Below are 15,433 nucleotides of genomic sequence, written 5' to 3'. Positions count from 1 at the left end.
AGCTACAGAGCAAAGAGATATACGCGTGTATACTAACCCACATGGGTACACCTGTCTATACTGTATTGTCATTTGCGACCGCTTGTATCAATGTTGAACTAAACATGAGCTCATACTGATACCTCAGACCCTAATGCATTACCACATGGATCATTCTTGCTTCCTCTCTTCTTCTTCCTTTTCTTTTTTTTTTAATTTGGGGGGGGCGGGCAGCAGGAGAGGGACAGAGAGAGAGAGAAAAATCTTTTTTTTTTTTTTTTTTAATTTTTTTTTCAACGTTTATTTATTTTTGGGACAGAGAGAGACAGAGCATGAACGGGGGGAGGGGCGGAGAGAGAGGGAGACACAGAATCGGAAACAGGCCCCAGGCTCCGAGCCATCAGCCCAGAGCCCGACGCGGGGCTCGAACTCACGGACCGCGAGATCGTGACCTGGTTGAAGTCGGACGCTTAACCGACTGCGCCACCCAGGCGCCCCGAGAGAGAGAAAAATCTTAAGCAGCCTCCACGTTCAGCGAGGAGGCTCCACGTTCATCAAAGAAACCGATGTGGGGCTCGATCCCATGACCCTGGAATGATGACCTGAGCCAAAATCAAGAGTCGGACGCTCAACCCACTGAGCATCCAAGCACCCTGCTTCCTCTTCTTTCTTATCTGTTAACTCCCACTCAAGTAGGGAAAAACACTGCTCTTTCCTTCCATCATCCACTTACTTAATTTTTCGGTTCCACGATATAATAGCGGTATCAGAGTTGTTGGTCCATGACGACTTCTTTTTATGAAGTTTAAAGATACTTTGTAATGCTTTCCGCTATCCTGAAATGAAATTCATAGATAATATCATCTAGCCACATGCAATATATCGCCCAAACTGCAATTCGAAAGAGAAATAAAAGGCAATTACTTATAATAAAATAACGCATATTTCAATATCTATGTGCTTAAGCACTATTATACCAGAAAAACATAATGAATAAGTTGCTTGTGTCTATTTAAGGTTTTCAAAACTTTTTTTTAACATTTATTTATTTTTGAGAGACAGAGAGAGACAGAGCATTGAGCAGGAGAGAGAGAGGGAGGCACAGAATCCGAAGCAGATCCAGGCTCTGAGCTTGTCAGCACAAAACCCGATGCGGGGCTCGAACCCACGAACTGCGAGATCATCCCCTGAGCTGGTCAGATGCTTAACCGACGGAGCCACCCAGGTGCCCCATGTCTGCTTAAGTTTTGATACAATATAATATTCATCGGAAAGTTCTTACCATTTTTTATGTTTGATAATTTGAAACAAATGCTTCAGAAACATATCTATGTATCTTTATCCATTTATCTATATATAGTCACCATGAATGTGGCAGCTGCAAATACAGACTGATTCAAGTACCATGAATAACATTGCCACCAGCAACACGATTTTCCAAAATGGTATATAATTCTGGCACCAATTACAACGTGCGGGGAATTTTCTTCCGCATCACCAAGTCATTCTCTGACACCAGCTGGGTGTCCTCCAATTCAACTCAGTCCTGACACATCTCCGGGGAGATAGGGTCACATCCCATAGGTTAAGAGCGCAGTCCCACAGGACAGTTCTCCACTTCAGATGCCAGTTACAAGTCCAGATTGTTACTTTGTGATATTGCCCAAGTGGCTATAAATCAGAGGTTTCCATGACCCCCTCCTTGGGTTTGGATTAATTTTCTAGAGCAGTTCACAGGACTCCGGGGACTGGTTTTCTCGCTAGATTGCCAGTTTGTTACAAAAGACAGTCAAGCTATGAATCAACAGCCAGATCAGGAGCTATGTAGGGCGACGTCCCCAGCAAAGAAGCTTCTGTCTTCATCTGAGTTCGGGGCCTGGCCCGGTGGCAGGTGAAAGCATTCTGGTTCAGCAAAACCTGAAGCTCTCTGGACCCTCTCTTTGGGGGGTTTTATAAAGGCTTCATTACTTAGGCATGATTGAATCAATCATTGATCATCGGTGATTGCTTCAACTTCCAGTCCCTCACCGGTCCCTGGAAATGAGGGGGTGGGGCTGAAAGTTCCAGCCCTGTATTTCGTAGTTCATTGCTCTGGTCCCAGCGCGCCCCACCCCTTTAGGAGATTTCCAAAAGGAGTTGCCACATTAACAAAAGCTTAGCAGTGTTTGAGGGGGTTGTTGTGAATAACAAGACAGACACTTCACCTTCATGGCCCTGAAGTGACTTCAGGAATTGAGGACAAGAGACCAACTATTATGACAAAAGAAAGATTCTCCCGTTGCTCTTACGGCTCAGGAAATTCCAGGAATTCGAGGAAATGTGAGGCCGGGAACCTTGTTCTAAGTCCACAATATATATTTAGTATAAATGACAATATCACACATGGTGGTAAAGTTCAGTTGGTAAAGTTCAGACCAAACCAAAGTACAATCTCCCTGATTTGCAAGAAAGTTGCAATTACTGAAAAATTCTATCTACGTTAAAACTAAAAAAAAATACGTACAAAATACGGTAACGTTCTAGGCTCGGATAGTTAATTAGTTTTTTGTTTACATGAAGGGACTTTTGAAATTTCTACAGGATAACTTTTAGCTGTGAGAGATGGTCCTGCATCCCTGGTCCCTAAGTACATAGGTACTGGTAACATACGTCCGTCATTGTGCCTAATTAAACTAAGTTAAACTAAGCTAAACTAAGCTAAACTAAGCTAAGCTAAACTAAACAAGATAAAGTAAAGTAAAGCAAAGCAAAGTAAAATAAAGTAAAATAAAATAAAAAGTAAAATAAAATAAAATAAATAAAATAAAATAAAATAAAATAAAATAAAAATCTCCAAGATGTCCTCTAGGGGGCAGTAGCATCCTGTTAAAAACTATCCTCTTAGCCAGTAACTTAAAAAAACCTAGGGATCTTAGGGATGTTTATAATTATTGAAAGAAAACAGAAAATAAAATGAACCAATGAAAATCTTATTTGGGGCATTCATTTTAAGAACAATTTGTGCATATTGAGTATTTAACTTGTGTGTAAGAACTTGGTATGTGTGACAGAATTGAGTTTTCAATTTTAATGGTGTACTTCAGTCAGAGATTTAATCTTGTGATTATAAAGTTGAAAAAGATTCTATTTGTCAACCAACGTTGCAGATAAGTATTGTTTAAGAATACCTAAATTTAAAAATGGTGTAAGACTATTTTATTGGATTTATACGATTTACCACTGTTTATAGGAAGATTTTGCTCGTTAGAGACACACTTTCTTTAAAAGGGAAATGGACTATAAATGTAAAAAGCAGACAACGGGCCTAAATAGAGTCACTTATGCTAAGCCCCACAGCACCAAACTGAGATTTAACTTAATGACAGTTTTGGCTCTCCCCGAAGTGGAATCTTTTTTTCTTTTTTTTTCTTTTTTAAAAAATGTTTATTTATTATTTGAGAGAGAGAGAATGAGAGAGTGACAGCATGAGTGGGGGAGGAGCAAAGAGAGAGGGAGACACAGAAACTGAAGCAGGCTCCAGGCTCTGAGCTGTCAGGACGGAGCCTGATGCGGGGCTCGAACCCACAGACCATGAGATCATCACCTGAGCTAAAGTCCAGCGACTTTAGCGGAGCCACCCAGGTGCCCCAAGGAAGCTTCCACGATCTTACAAAAGTTTTCTATGAAGAAAATCAACAACAAATACAATTCTTTGTGCCAATATACTGAATATACTGAGTGCATTCGTCTTCAGATTGGGAGGAGGCGGGGATGTACACTTTCACCGTTTCTATCCAGTGTCTGCGGAGGTCCCCCCACCCCCCCCACCCCGCATAATGACAGAAGGGGAGTGCGTGGGGAGAAAGGCATGAAGGTCGGAGAGGAAGCAGTAAAGCTTTCTTCGTGCATAACATGATTGTTTACGTTACAAAGTCCTAAGGACTCCCCGCCCCCAAAGCTGCTAAAACTAACAAGTGAACTCAACAAAATTGTCCAAATCGGTTGTATTTACAAAAACCAGCATGGCAGCAAAAGTCAAAGTGACCCTTCATAAGCTCAAAAGGTTTTCAAATGACACAACAGCATCGAAACTGGAAACCATTCGGGAATATACTATCAAAGGACGTGCAAGACGTGTACATCGAACCCGAAAAATACTGCTGAGGGAAATCGAAGGGACCCTGCCCGAAAATGGAGAGATTACGCCATACTCACGGGTTGGAAGACAGAATTTTCAGGTGCCAGCGCTTTACATGCTGGCCTGTAGATTCGGTGCAACCCATCGACTCCACTCCAACGGCTCACTCAAGAGAAGTGAAGACATCTGGCCACCTTTGTAGACTTGCACACGACGTCCCAAACGGCTTTATTCAGGATAGTCCCCTGCTGACAAGAACCCCAGATTGACATTACCGAGTGAATTATGTAAGCGATTCATGTTCATGAGAACATTTAGACCTTCTAGATATGTCAAGTGGAAAAAAAAAAAAAAAAATCAGAGCCCTTTGGCTTCCCACCACTAACCCCTGTTCACGTTTCCGATGCATGCTTTTCTTCCCATTTTGTCTGACTGCAGCGTAGTCCTCAGGCCCGCCTCTAGCTGAGGCCTCCTGCCTTTGCTTTTCTGGAAATGACACTGTGGTGCGAGTCGATCCTCCAACTCATAACAGAGCGAGTGAATTTGCCTGGGATGTGTCATCCTTCAAGAGATTGTGGCAGCACTGGGCGCCGAGCCAAGATTCCTGAGCCCTTAGGTCCTACCCTCTTACCATTACCAGCAGCCACCCAGTGGAGGGGATCTGGGGGAGAGTTAGAGCCCTGGGTTTGAGTGCCCCCTTGAGGCAGCACCTCAAACGGAAGCCTACTCGCATGTGGGCAGGAGACGCACTTACCACACCTGCTTGGCTGGGATGGAGATTTGTTTCGAGGGCTGGGATGGAGATTTGTTTCGAGGGCTGGAAAAGGCTTGGCACGAATCTCGAGCTGAATGGGCTGCAAGGGTGGCTCCCTTCATTGGAGCATTCTACTCCATTCTCCTACTGGGCGAGCAGAAATCTCACAGCGAAAGGGGTTTTCCAGTACCTTCTTTTTTAGGATGTCTCCCCTGCTCTCAGGCATGCCATTAAATGTTGTTTCTTCTCCATTCACAGGGCGGGCTCCTGGAATCCATGTTTGTGAACATGGCCTCACTTCCTGGACCACAGCGATGGGACCTGGGTGGGCACTTGGCAACTCGGGCCCAAGCAGGGTTCTTTCCCTGGAAATTTGGAAAGAGCAAAACAGAGAACTAACTGGACAGCCAGGTCTACAGTAACATGGGAAATGGGGCAGCTGTTTATTTAGTTCTCTTTGATCTGTCCCTGTTGGCCAAGTAAGAGAGGCTGCCGATAAGGGGGAGTGGGAGCAAATGTGCAGAAAGAAACCAGAGAGTGAGAGAAAGAGAGAGCCCTTTCTGTATTCTCCTTTCTAGAAGCCCCTGAGGCCTGGCTGCATCCCGATTTTGGGCTCTGAGCTACTTGTAGGACCTACTGTGTGCACTTCCCTAGGTCTTAAGCTACCAGAAGTCCTGCCAACGTCTGGCCTTGGTGCCTGTCTCTAGTGCTGCCCATTCATTTATTCGTTCAGCAGATAATTATTGGCCATGTCTACGTACCAAAAAGTACTGCTACAGACACTGGAGAAAGAGCAGTGAACAGCAAAAAAAGTTTTTACTGTCATGTAGGGGAGATGAAAATTAGAAAGACAAACACGTAAGTACCTGACACGTCAGATTGTGTTGAGGCAATGAAAAGTGAAGTGGAGTAAGAGGAACAGTGAACGTAGACAGAAGAGCCAATACAGGCATCTCTGCTTAAGTGGGACTTGAGCAAAGACCTAAAGGAACTGGAGAAGCAGAGGGAGCCGTGTAGCAGTTTGGGGAAGAGCATTGTACAGTGAGAACAGTAAGTGCAAAGGGCCTGGGGCAGCAGGTGTTTGAAGAACACCAAGGCAGTGAATGTGACTAATGGAACGAGTGAGGGCTGAAGACGAGGTCAGAGGGGTGGAAGGGGGGAGGTGAGGGTGAGGCTGTGTGGGTATTGGGGGTGGGTGGCACAGGGCCTTGTGGGACTTTGGCTCTTGCTCTCGGTTAGATAGGGAACAATTGGAGGGTTTTCGGTACATGTTATGATCCTCCTACGTTTTAAAAAAAACGTGATAATCAGACATGGGTGTTTATTTCGGGAACCTGGGAGATCCATTGGAGAGTATGGAATTGCAAAAGCACCCTTAGAGCTGGGGGTTAACACTCCTGGAAAGTGCAGGTCTGGGTCCTTGGGAGCAACTGGGATGTATTTATAGGAAGAATAAAGACCCCCCCCCCCCCCCCAATGCACTGGGTTTGGGTGCTAGCCACTTGGTATCTCTTGGCTTTTGTCCATTTGATTTCTTCTCTTTTAGGGGCTTTTATTTTTCTTCTTCCAGGAGACAGAGCTGGAAGGTGGGCTGGGTCTGCTCTCCTCTTGCTTGGGAGGAGACACCCCCTCACCCTGCCCAGCCCTCCCTCACTGGCCAAGGGGGACTGAGGGGCTGCGGGGAGGGGTGTCTGCAGTGCGCCCAGACCCGGGGCTCACCGAGCAGGGGCCTGCCCAGGCCTTTGCATTCTAAACAATCAGGAACCTTCCTCCTGTTTACGATACAAGTCCTCTCTCTCATTTTATTGACACGTAGTGTCCTCACAGTGCATCTTTCATGGTCCCAGTTTTCATGGACGTTTGTATTGAGAAATCGTATTTTTATATAAGAAACAAATATAAAAAATATGAGAATATAAATTTGCCGTCCAAATGCCATGATAAATGGCAACAGAGGCTGGGTGGGGAGGGGATTGGGGCAACCCAGAGAGATCCCGTCCTGTGTCAGGGAGGGGTCGGATCTGAGATGCTAACCTTCCGGATGCGGGCCCGGTAGGGCCAGCTCTTCCAAATTTTGGAGACAAGCGAAGTCTCTGGACAACCTTGCATGAAGATGGCATCAGTATCCATAGCAACAACCACACCACACCCTGGTGGGGGTTCCAGGCTTCCAGGAGAAAGGCTTTCTTCCGCCTGCAGTCTTCCCCTTCAATGCCCCCGGGAGCTAGGCTGGTGTCCTCCTGGAATGGCCTTTGCGTGGAGGGGACCAGCTTATTTTATGGTTCCCTTGGTCTGTTTCTTGCCGTCCTGGGGAGTTGGGAAAAGCACCTACTGCTCTGTGGAATGAAGCCTCCTGGCCCCAAAGTGGGGTTAGTGGAGCCCGTGTTAAAGTGGAGTTCATTGATTTATTCAGCACATACTTATTTAGATATTCTACAAGCCAAATACGCTCTGTCTAGTTACTAGACTTCTTCCTGCTCTCTCGGGCTCCTCCCTCCTAAAACCTGGTACCTGCCTTGTTCCCCCCACAGGAGATGGGCTCAGTCCTGGCTCTCCCTTGCTGCCTTGGCCATGTCCAGCCTTCCAAAGCTGTGCCAGTGTCTCAGTGAGGGGTAACTTCTCATCCCTGATCTTCTCTCTCCTCCAGCGCAGATCTGGTCCTCCTGGACCCTTGCGGTCCTGCTTGCTCCCAGTCCTCCATTTCCTTTCCTGCATCCCTGAGACTCCCCTCCTTCTGGGCTTGGTTTGACCTTAGTTCTCAGGGTCCCCAGCGGGCTTTGTGACACCAGGGTCCGTCATCACGATGTGTGCCTGTAGCTGAGAACACCCTACGGGGCCGTGCCAGTCTTTAGCTGCGGTGAGTGCCCACGGGACACCTCTTCTCTCGGTCCTGTTCTCTTCTCTCTCCCTATTTCTTTCCCCCCCTTTCTATTTTTCATTTCTATCACAGGGTGTATGGGTTTGCTACAGCCTCAAGAATGCTGCATAATCAGCTATCCCCAACTACAGGGGCTTAAAACAACAATCATTCCCCCCCCCCCCCCACTTGTGGCCCTGTAGGCAGACTGGGGCAGTCCTGATGATTCAGGCTTTGGCTGGGCCGGGTGACTCTGCTTCCAGAGTCACACGGCAACAGCAGCAGCTTTGTTTTTCACTGACAGGTTTCACTGCAGGTTAGGAGGGGCGGCTCTGATCCATGTGTGTTTCTTCCGGAGTCCAGCTTGATCGGGCAGCAGCTACCCAAAGGGAGTTCTTTTTAGGGTGATGGCAGAAGCATGCGAGGCCCCTTAAGACCCGTGCTTGGAACTGTCTTGCTGTGACTCGCTTCCATCTTCTTCCATTGGCCAAAGCAAGTCACGCGGTCAAGCCCCAAATCAAGGAGTATGGAATTACTCTGCCCCAAATGAGGCCATGGCGAGGACGTGGGTACAGGGCGGGGTGCGGAATTGGGGCCAGTCATTTAATCTCTCACACGTGGTCAGTGCTCGATACATACTGTTTATCCCACGTTGACTCGTGTATATCCTTTAGGTCTCGAATGCGTCCCCAGGAGCATTTAAAGCCACTGTCTGCGAGGACTTTAACTTGATTTCCTCAAGGGACAGGCTTTGGCTGCAGAAAGCAGAGAGCTGAGCTGCCTGTGGTGCTTGAAAAAATAGAAGAGCTCTTTCTGGAAAAAAACAAAACCAAAAAACCCCCCAAACAACTAAAAACCTCCACCCGCCGTGACTCGGGGCTTTTAAGATCTGGGTCCGGGGCTCCGTCCCTGTGGATCAGCGACATCCATTAGCACAGCCATTAGAATGCAGCTGCCAGGGCTGAGGCCAAGGACGAGGCCTCTGGGCCAGAGCGAAGCTTTCGATTCCTCTGCAAGACTGCAGGGAAAAGACTCATAAGAAGCCCGTGCCAAGAGCAGCGCTCACGTTATCTCATTTAATGCCTGCTGCAGCCCTGGAAAGGGGTATTTTTAAACCCACGAAATGGAGCACTTACATCTGTGCAATTATAATGCCTCTCCCTGGGTAATGACTTGAATGGAATTTTGTCGAATGTGATGCAGTCCATTTCCCAGCATTGCTGGAAAATTTTGAAACACGGGTCAAGCACCCTCACCTTCAAGTGATGTCAGGAAGCTTGCTTAATAGAAAATCCAGGGCAATAAGAATATCACCCATTAAGGGACAGGCAAGGTCTCTGAGACAGCCCGCAGGACCTCGTCATCTGCCCCCTCTGCCATCTGGGTACGGCTGCTTTCTGCTGCCCCCATGCACTTGCCGATGTCGGTCTGGGGTCTCTAGGTACTCTGCCTGCTATGCGCCTTGGTCTGGAAGCAGGCTGAGACGCCCCCAGCCCTCCTGGAGGAACGGGAGACCCTCACCGCCCCCGGCCTTGGGACATCTCTTTCCACCTGTGTTGGTTGTCCCCTTTGGTCTCCTGCAAGCGAAGCGGGAGCTGTCCGCTCGCTCTTTGGCGGCCTTCGGTCAACAGCTGACTTGAGAGCTCACGTCAAGAGGCTTCGGTGGCTGGGGGGCAGAGATGGGGTGGAGGTGACCCAGGGCAGGCAGAAGGGAGCACGGAGCGATTTCCTACTCTTCTCTCTTGTTTTGTCTTGTTCTCCGTGTCCCGTTCTCCGAGTCCCTCCCTGACTCCTTACGTTCCTGTCACTGCACCCGCTAAGGGCCTCCTGCCATCCTGCCCTTTGCGCGCAATCGGATTCTGGAGAGGGGCCTGCATTTCTTACAAGCTTCCAGGTGATGCCCATGCTGCTGGTCCAGGGACCACACTTTGAGGAGCCAGAGGATAGTTTTCTACAAAGAACTTCTACGTATGTTATTCCTCCCGGTCTCTGCCACGACCCAGACGGGCTGGGAGGCCCGGAGCCCGTGCACTTATATTTTACAGGCGAGGTTCGACTCTGCAGCGGCTACGAAGCGTCCATGTGGTTGACGGCCCTGCCTCTGAGGGCAGCCTTGAAATTGGGGTGACCGTCCTATTATTCCGAGGTCCCATCGTTCCTGGCCTGGGGAGGTGCCCCGGTAAGATGAAAGGTTCCGGAAAAGTGGTGCGTGGCCGTGGGCGGAGAGCGCACACGTCTCGGAGGGCAGAGCTCCCGGTTTCCCCGTGCGAGATCAGGTGTCCCTGGCAGTGGAAATGGGCCGTATAAATTATACATACAAGTAATAGAGGCTGCTGCAATCTGCCAGAAGTTCTTGCGACGGCCTGGATGATGGATCGCCTTGCTGGGGCTTGGGGGGCTGCGCCGAGGGCACCGAGACAGAACTCGAGAAGGGAGGGGAGGCTGAAGCCAGGCGTCCAACTCCTGCACTTCCTGTCAGCAGGGACATGTGCTTTTCCGGCCGGCCAAAGCTTGCTGGCCTTTGGCAAAGGACCTACCTACGCAGAGTGGCAGGTCGTGGGCAGGAAAAGAAGGATGAAAAGGGTCCCATCAACGAGTGATGATTTTGGTCCGTCCTGGCGGGTCTGAGGATTCTGGTAGGAGGTAGGAGGTGAGAGAGGCTGAGAGCCCACCCCCCCATGGCACAGCTGGGGAAACGGAGGCCCTGTGACGGGGACACCTGCCTGAGGCCACCCGGCTTATCGAGGGCAGCGCTGGGGCCAGGGTGCTGGGTTCCCAATTGTGGCCTCAAGTTTCGCCCCCACTTCGTCTCTTTGCTTTGTCATGGACCAGCTCTTGTCTGACTTTTCCGAAGCGGGACAAAGCGCTCTGGGTTCAAAACGGGTGGCAGTGGGGAGCGGACTGTAAGGTCTTGGGGAGAAGGACTCGTTCGGGGGGTGCACGTGGAAGAAGCAAAATTCTGGCATCAGGGAAAGACACCAATTTGCCAGGTCATCGCCCCTTTTGATCTCTCTTCTCGGGCCACCGTTCAGCGGGCACTTCAACATGCCTCGCGTTGGAGTACGTCATTTATTCCTCGGCCCCTCAGTAAATGCCATCAGTCAAACGGAGCAGATGAGCTGTGTGCTCAGGCCTGTCTCCCTTCAGCTCCTCGTTTTCTGCCCGGAGAAGCCTGACCTGACGTCTCCTCTCTGCCAGCCAGTCCCGCACCTGCGCTGGCCACCCGGAGATCAGTGCCACCGTCTCTGCCCTCGGCGACCGCTGTTGCAATGCTCTCCTGTAAAGAACGCGCATGTGACCGCAGCCCACGCTTTCTAGAGTGGTGCAACTCGGTGTGCCTGTCGGCTTCCACAAAAAGAGCTTGCATCACGTCACTGGTAAAGTCTTACTATGAGCGGGAGAAGTCACCTTAGCAAAATAGCTGATGTACCTTCTAGCGTGAGGCTCTGTCTCCCCAGAGGCCAAATGATAATCGTAGGCTGCTGGGCTGCGGAGCACGTGGCGAGGAGCCTTTTCTAGAGCACGTTCTGTCCATCAGGCACACGCTAACCACTGTGTGTATTCATGGAGTGCATAAACACGCACGTATCCACATAGACATATACATGTGTGTGCATTAATTTCATTCTTTAAATTATGCCGTAAAAGTAACTTTTTCTCCCTTTTGGAGTATAGTTCGTGAGTTTGAACACTTGTACAAGCACGTGTAACCCCCACCCTAATCAAGATACAGAACAGATCCATCACTCCAGTCAACTCCCTCCTCCTAGGCCTTTGCAGGTGCCTTCACCCCATCGGGACCCCCTGGCAACCACTGGAAGGCGGACGTAAGAGGGGGAGCCAACTCGGACCCCTCAGAGGAAGTCGCTGTCCTAGGGAAAGCAGGAGCATGGACGCCTGTGACTCTATAGAGCAGAGCTCAGTGACAGTAAACTTCTATGATCATGTCCCTTTCCTTGAGGGCAGGACCTCCAAACTCTGCTCACATCGAACTGCAAAGGATCCGCGGAATAGGTCCTTTGTCCTGGATGGCCATCGTCTCCAGTCTCTCCTACAAACTAGGAGGGGGTGACTGCTATAGTCTCTGCCACAACCATGAAGTTCAAGAAATGTCTCGTTTATTTTTTTGAAACAAATGAAATGTGGGGCTCCCTCCAGCACACCCTGCCTCTGCTCTCCAGAGCAACGTGGGGAGACAGACCCTTGGAGTTTTGCATCGTTCGCTCGCTGCTCAGCGCCGCTGACCTGGGTGGCTCTTCACCTTCTAGGGGACACTGTGGCTCTGGGGTTCTGAGGAGGGGACAGAAGGTACTCCTTCCCGAAGGGACTCTGCCCTGCTGTGAAGGCCATGGCCTTCACAGACTGGCCTGTTCGGCACCCTTGTCCAGGGCCATTGCTTTAGGGCCCTACCTGGCATTCTTGAGGAGTACTCCAAATCCCAGGGGTTCCTGACATAGTCTCAGGAGCCTCGAGGTTAAATATTTAACACTGGTATGAATTTGGGGCACCTGAGTGGCTCGGTCGGTTAAGTGTCCCTTCGGCTCAGGTCATGGTCTCATAGCTCGTGAGTTCGAGCCCCGCGTCGGGCTCTGTGCTGACAGCTCGGAGCCTGGAGCCTCCTTTGGATTCCGTGTCTCCCTCTCTCTCTGCCCCTCCCCCACTTGTGCCTTGTCTCTCTCTGTCTCTCTCTGTCTCTCTCTCAAATATAAACACTAAAAAAAAAATTAAGATCAGCATGAATTTTTAAGTTCACACTAATAGTGATCTTTAAATATACACATGTACATACAATGGTCTTTATTTTTAATTTTTATTTAAAAAATTTCTTAATGTGTATTTTTGAAAGAGAGAGACAGAACACGAGTGGGGGAGGGGCAGAGAGAGAAGGAGACACAAATGGACAATTTATCTGAGAAGCCAACAAAGGTGAGTGGCGTTTCACATGTGGCAGGAGGGAGAGGAGGAGGGAAGGGGGGAGGGGTTTGCATGTTCAGACAGGACGGGGATCGGGAAGGAGTCTGCCTTCCTACCCCTCCTGCGGCCAGCCAGTTCTCATCAATCATGTCCTTTGAGAAAGGCCAGAAGAAGGAGGCCTCCAAGGTCATCAATGTCAACGGCCACCATTCTTTTTTTTTTTTTTTAATGTTTTATTAATTTTTGAGACAGAGAGAGACAGAGCGTGAGCAGGGGAGGGGCAGAGAGAGAGGGAGACACAGAATCTAAAACAGGCTCCAGGTTCTGAGCTGTCAGCACAGAGCCCGACGCGGGGTTCCAACTCACGAACCGCGAGATCGTGACCTGAGGCGAAGTCGGACGCTTAACCGACTGAGCCACCCAGGCGCCCCAATGGCCACCATTCTTAAGCTCCCTGCTTGACAGGCATGTTAAGGCCCATTATCTCGGGTAATCGCCACAATCCTGCAAAGTAGGTGTTATTACCCTTTTTTTTTTATAGATGAGAAAACGGAGTCCAGAGAGGTTAAGTAACTTGCCCAAGGTCACACAGCTGACAGCTGGTAGAGCTGAGGCTCAATGCCAAACCCAACGAGCTTCCTGCTCCGTGTTGCCTTCCACGTCCATAACAGAGACACAAAACACAGGGAGTGTAGACGACTGGAACGGACCATGCGCATCCATAATGGGGAGACCCGGACTGGAGTGGGGAGGAGCGTTAAGGTGGTCCGAGATCGTTCCAGGAGGAAAGCGTAAATTGAACTTTGAAGGGCAAGGCGAATTGCTATTAGAGGAGCAAAGGGAAAAACATTCATGGCCGGGGAACAGCATAACCGAGGGTACAGAGGCAGGGATGAGCAGGTATCCAGCACAAGCAGAGGCAACGATCCTGGTGAGGGCAGGAGGCTCAGCTGGGAGGGAATTGCAATAAAAAAATATGGGGGCCAGGACGGTGGACTGGTGTCCACAGAACTTAGGCATCAGCTCACGTTCTTCCCAGAAATGCAAAGGGACGGAAGCGGTGATTAAGGAAGATTAAAATCCGAGGTACAGAGCTGACCCCCCTACAGAGGGGACTCTGGAGAGCGCACGTGCAACAGCTCTATAAGTTACGTATTCCTTTCTTCAAAAAAATTTTTTAAATATTTATTTATTTTTGAGAGAGAGAGAGAGAGACAGAGCGTGAGCGTGGGAGGGGTAGAGAGAGAGGGAGACACAGAATCTGAAGCAGGCTCCGGGCTCTGAGCTGTCAGCACCAGAGCCCGACGTGGGGCTTGAACTCACGAGCTGTGAGATCCTGACCTGAGCCGAAATCAGCCGCCCAACCGACGGAGCCACCCAGGTGCTAAATTAGGTATTCCTAACAAGTGACTTCGAAACCCCATCATCGTCCGTTTTGCTTCTAGCATCAGGTATATTTTTTAAAAGGTTGTCATTCAAATCGTAGCTAACACATACAGTAGGTGTTTTTCCCCTTTTTCTGACTTAATGAGTTCCAATGACACTCACATTGCTTTTCTGGAAAACTACTGCCCCCCCCCCCCAAACCCCGCCATAAAAACCTACAAGCGTGTACACGCCCACACAGCTGTGAGAGGCGCCTCGTTGCTTTGACAATGGACATAGTGAGCACCTGTAGCTAGCGCCCTGCCATCTGCCCCCCCTTTACCCCCCAGTGGCCAGAACCCCCGCCCCCCCCTTACCCCCCAGTGGCCAGAACCCCCACCAGGTGCTAAAAAGGAGGGCTTGGTCTGAGGAGCCTCAGGACACTGATGCCCAGACTGGGCGCCCCCCCCCCCCCCCTCCAGGTGCCAGGCTCTGCTTAGGCCCGCAGTGGAAGCCTGGAAGGTGGCTTTCATTTGGTTTTTATAAAATCGTCCAATCAAAGTTCAACAAGCATAAACAAGCCTCCCCCAGGGCTCTAGAAATGAGCAGGCGGGAGAGAGGTGAAAGCAGTGGATGAGACAGTGAGGGGTCGCCTGAGATGCCTGAGTGGGTGCTAGTCCGAGGCCGTGGGAGTTCGTGTCCACCAAGTAGGAGGCTCTGGGCTAGGCAGAGGGTGGGTGCAACGGTCAGAGGTCAAGTGTGCTCTCGAGTGGAGAAGCCACAGTTTGAGCCCTTCGGTGTCACCTCCTCAAGGACCCCTTCTCCGACACAGACACACCGGTCCCCTTCAGGAATAGGTGCCTTATCTGGGGGTCCCCCAGCCCCACGTGTTACATCGAGCATGTTGTTCACCACACTGACTTGTCGTTTGCTAACTTACCTGTCTCTCATGCTCTCTCCAGGGCTAGTGTGCCATTGCCTGGATCGGTGTTTTAAGCAACGGACAGTGAAATGGGGTCAGGGAATTCAAAGCCAGCAGCGGGCGTGAATAAATAATGTTGAGTTATCCTAAGACCACTTGCTTTCTTAAGAGAAGTGATTTGGGACATATCCTTCAGAAACTCAGAAAGAAAGCATCTCGTGGGCGTTTGGGGGCTCAGGGGGATTGTGGATTTCTGGGAAACTAGAACCACTGACAGGCTAATGGATGCCCAGCCACCTGGGACAAGCTGGATGGTGGGGCAGAGCTACCAGCGGGAAACACCGATCACCTCTGACCCTCTCAGTCCTGGGGAGGAGAATGCAGCCATGTGCCCATTAGGAGAGGGGAGTGGCGGGGCGCCTGGGTGGCTCAGTGCGCTAAGCGTCCGACTCGGGCTCAGGTCATGAGTTCGAACCCCGCGTCGGGCTCCGTGCTGACAGCTCAGAGCCTGGAGCCTGCTTCGGA

This window comes from Puma concolor, chromosome B3 (genome assembly GCF_028749965.1).
Source record: "Puma concolor isolate L17-30 chromosome B3, mPumCon1.1.hap2, whole genome shotgun sequence".
NCBI classification, from domain to species: Eukaryota; Metazoa; Chordata; class Mammalia; order Carnivora; family Felidae; genus Puma; species Puma concolor.
The sequence above is the reverse complement of the archived record's forward strand: the minus strand, read 5'-3'. Positions refer to the sequence as shown.